We start from the raw sequence: 4290 nt of genomic DNA, 5'->3' as shown, positions 1-4290 counted from the left end.
CCCCCCCGAATAACCCCTTCACCGGTGCGCCCCCTTCCTGGAGCACCCCTTCCACAGAGCACTCCCTCCTGGTGCACCCTCTCCCCAGTGCACCCCTTCTTCTGTGCACCCCATTCCTGGTGCACCCCCTCCCTGGAGCACCCCTTTTCTGGTGCACCCCCTTCCCGGAGCACCCTATTCTCCAGTGCACCCCTTTTCCTGTGCACCCCTTCCCTGGAGCACCCCCTCCTCAGTGTACACCTTCTCCTGGGCACCCCTTCCCCAGAGCACCCCTTTCCTGGTGCACCCCCTCCCCAGCACCCATCATGGGGCACCCACTGGGCAGGTGGGGAGATGCAGGTGTCCTGGACCTGGCAGGTCCTCCCTCCCCAGGCACAGGGTGACATCCCCAGTGGGGACTGTCCCCAAGTATGGGCTGGGTGGGGGCCCCAATACCCATGAGGGAGGGACCCCCAGCAGGGACAGCCTGAGTGTAGTGTCACTGGTGTCACCAGTGTCCCTGCATGGCCCCTGGTGTCACAGGTGTCCCTGTCCCTGCACGGTCCCTGGGGTGTGGCACGGTGTCACTGTCACTGCACGGCCCCCGGGGTGTCACACAGTGTCGTCATGGCTGCACAGTCCCACTCGTGTCACCTGGTGCTGCTGCGCAGCCCTGCGGTATCACACAGTGTCACTGTTGCTCCCTGGGGTGTCACACGGTGTCACTGTCACCGCACAGTGCACAGGGTGTCATTGTCACCGCGGGGCCGCCAGGTGCCACACAGTGTCACTGCAGCTCCCGTGGGTTGTCACACAGAGTAACCATCAGTGCCTGGTGCACGGGATGTCACACAGTGCTGTGTCACTGCATGGCCCACGAGGTGTCACGCAGCGTCACTGTCACTGCTGTCCCGCAGTGTATCACCCAGTGTCGCTGTCGCCACGTGGCCCACGGGGTGTCACCGGGTGTTATTGTCACTGCATGGCCTGGGGTGTCACACACTGTCACTGCACAGGATACACCCCAGTGCCACCCCCTGCACATCCCGTGGGTTGCCACCCAGTGTCACTGCGCATCCCCCAGCTGTGTCACACGCCGTCCCTGCCAGCCGTGGGGCACCCTGGGGACAGCCCCGCAGGTCCCAGCAGCCCAAGTCCCCGCTAATCCCCACCCCACGTCCCCGAGCCTGTCCCCTCTGCCCAGTGGCCCCATGGCTGGACCCGGCTGCCAGGCGAGCAGCCACTTCCATCACTCACCAGCCCACCCCATCAGCCCAGCTCTAATTAAGTAGCCGTGTTGGCAGCCCTTAATTGCCGCACGGCGGGAGGGTGGCGGCCCTGCCGTGTCCGTAATGAGAGGCAGCGTGATGGGGACAGGGACGGGGGGGATGTGCCGCCCCCACCTTTTCCCCCCGCCTGCAGCTGGGCTCCCCTCACTGGGCAAGGGACAGTGCCTGCCATTGGGCTGGGGGTGCTGGCATGTCCTTGTCCCCGAGGCCAGGTCTAACCCAGCTGGCCAGTTAGCCAATCAGCCTGCTGCTGGCCAGCCAGCAAACCCCCTGGGTCAACTGGCCCTCCACCAGCCAACTGGTCAACTGGCCAGCCAATCAACCAGCTAGCCAAACAGCCTGTTGGTCAACTGGCCAGACAGCCAGCCAACCAGCCATCTAGCTAACAAGCCAGCCAGGCAATCAACCAGACAGCTGGCCAGCTAGCCAACCAACCAGCCAGCCAGTCAGCCAACCCACCATCTACCAACCAGCCAACCAGCTGGTTGGCCAACCAGTCAGCCAAGCAGCTGACCAGTCATCTACCTGCCAGCCAGCCAACCAGCCATCTAGCTGTGCAGCTAGCCAGGCAGGCAACTGGCCAACGAGCTGCCCAAGCATCCAACTAGCCATCTAGCTGTGTGGCTAGCCAGGCAGGCAACTGGCCAACTGGCCAATGAGCTATCCATGTGTCCGACCAGCCAGCTAGCCATCTGGCCACCAGCCAGCTACCCAAAGAGCCAGCCAGCCAACCAGCCAGCGGGCAGGCAGCCAACCAGGAGCACCATCTGCCCCTGTCGTGGCGGGTGCTGGGACCCGCCTCGCCCTTGCCTCTGTCCTGCAGCCCTGTCCCCAGGTGTCCCTCATCTCCTGGGCTGGGTGTTGAGTGGCACGTCCCTGCTGCCCTGCTGAGGCCTGACACACTCATCACAGCAAGCAGGGCACTGGACACCTCCCAGCCCAGCCCTGGCCAGAGGCACCTCCAGCCCTGAAGGGTTTGACCCCTTTTCTCCCCAGCCTGGCACCAAGAGGCAGGTGTTGGCTCCTGCTGGGATCATCTCCACCTCAGGATGGGTCCATGGGGCTGCGCTGACCTGTGCTGGTGCCACCTCTCCCTGGGCACAAACAGCCTGGAAAACTCCTTGGGAATGCCTCCTTTTAATGATCTCCCTCCTGGCAAGGTGGCCGTGGTGCCCTGTCCCAGGGATGGAGGATGGAATGATGGGTGGATGCCATCAAGGCAGTGGGAACCAGCAGGGGAAGCCCCAGGTGGGAGCTCAGCAGACCTGGCTGCCTTCCCAGCAATGCCCCAGCATGTGCAGCCCAGGCTCCCATTGCCCTGCGGGGTCCTGCCCACCCCGGCCAGGGGCTGAGGGCCCAGCCCTGCCCTCACTGCTCACAGCTCGGTGTCTCCCTCCCACAGCCCCTTCTGGGCAACACCCTGAGGACACGGCATGATTTTGCAGGACAGCACCCAAAATCATCAGGGACAGCTTGCCAACACCAGCTCCCTCCCTAGGCTTGTCCGTGTGGGCCAACATTGGGTTCGTTAGTTATTTCAGGCTCTGAGTCCTAATTACTGTTGCTCAGCAGGGGCTGGGCAGCAGGTGCCAGGGTGCCACCCGGGCATAGTGTCCCCAAGACACCATGTCCCCCCCAGCGATGCGTGGTCCTACGGGCAGCATCTGTGGCGCAGCTGCAGAGCAGGTCCCGCCCTGCCATAGTGTTGGAAGGGGAAACTGAGGCACGGAGCAGCACTGAGCCCTATGAAAGCCCCTGGCCTGGCCTGGCTGCTCTCACCCTTCCCCAAATCCCCCTAATGAGCTCCCCAGTGAGCAGCAGGCAGGGAGAGGGGGAACATCCACCCCCCAGGCTGAACCTGTGCCCCGCAGCATCAATCAGGGCCCCCCCCGGCATCGCCCACCCACCTCCCCGCGTCACACTGCCAGAGCAAACAGCCGGGGGCTCGGCTGCGCATCGATTCTGTGAGAGCTGCTGTTTGCTCAACCTTTGCAGAGGAACAGCAGCGGCTGGCGTCGAGCAGAGCCACAGCCGCAGACGCAGCCACTGCAGCCCCCGCTGCCACCGCAGCCACTGCTGTCACCGCTGCTGCTGCTGTCACCTCCAGGCTGTGTCCCTTGTCCCCCTCCTGCTATCACAAATGTGGCCCTTTGCAGATTTGCCATCAGTTGTCTGTCACCAGGTGGACAAAGCTGGTTCTGAGCCGGCTTGAGGGGTTGCACTGTACCCCTCCCTCTGCTGGGGTTGGGGACAGGGACAGGGACCACCTTGGGGCCTCCAGCCAGGGTCACTGGGGGTGTTGTCCCAACCCATAGGGTACTGCTGCCCCAGGGTGGTAGTGAAGCCATCACGGCTCTGTAGCCAGGCTGCAGGGACATGGCCGGGGACGTGGTGGCCTGGGGTGGTGGCCGTGCCATGGGTACAGTGTCGACTGTGGCAGTAAGGTGGCCTGGGAGTAGGACATGATGGCTTGGGGGGGGAAGGAAACCAGGGCTGGCGACCATGCCATGGGGACATGGTGACCATTGGTGGTGAGATGTTCCGGTCCGCTGGCCGTGCCTTGGAAACATGGTGACCCACGGTGGTGAGATGTTCCGGTCCGCTGGCTGTGCCATGGGGACATTGTGACCCACATTGGTGAGATGTTCCGGTCCGCTGGTCGTGCCATGGGGACATGGTGATCCACGGTGGTGAGATGTTCCAGGCCGCTGGCCGTGACATGGGGACATTGTGACCCAAGGTGGTGAGATGTTCCGGTCTGCTGGCCGTGCCATGGGGACATGGTGACCCACACTGGTGAGATGTTCCGGTCCGCTGGGCATGCCATGGGAACATGGTGACTCACGGTGGTGAGATGTTCCGGGCCAGTGGCCGTGCCATGGGAACATGGTGACCCATGGTGGTGAGATGTTCCGGTCCGCTGGCCGTGCCGTGGAAACATGGTGAACCACTGTGGTGAGATGTTCCGGTCCGCTGGCCGTGCCATGGGAACATGGTGACCCACGGTGGTGAGATGTTCCGG

This window comes from Athene cunicularia (assembly GCF_003259725.1).
Source record: "Athene cunicularia isolate RWA chromosome 27 unlocalized genomic scaffold, athCun1 chr27_part1, whole genome shotgun sequence".
Lineage (NCBI taxonomy): Eukaryota > Metazoa > Chordata > Aves > Strigiformes > Strigidae > Athene > Athene cunicularia.
The sequence above is the reverse complement of the archived record's forward strand: the minus strand, read 5'-3'. Positions refer to the sequence as shown.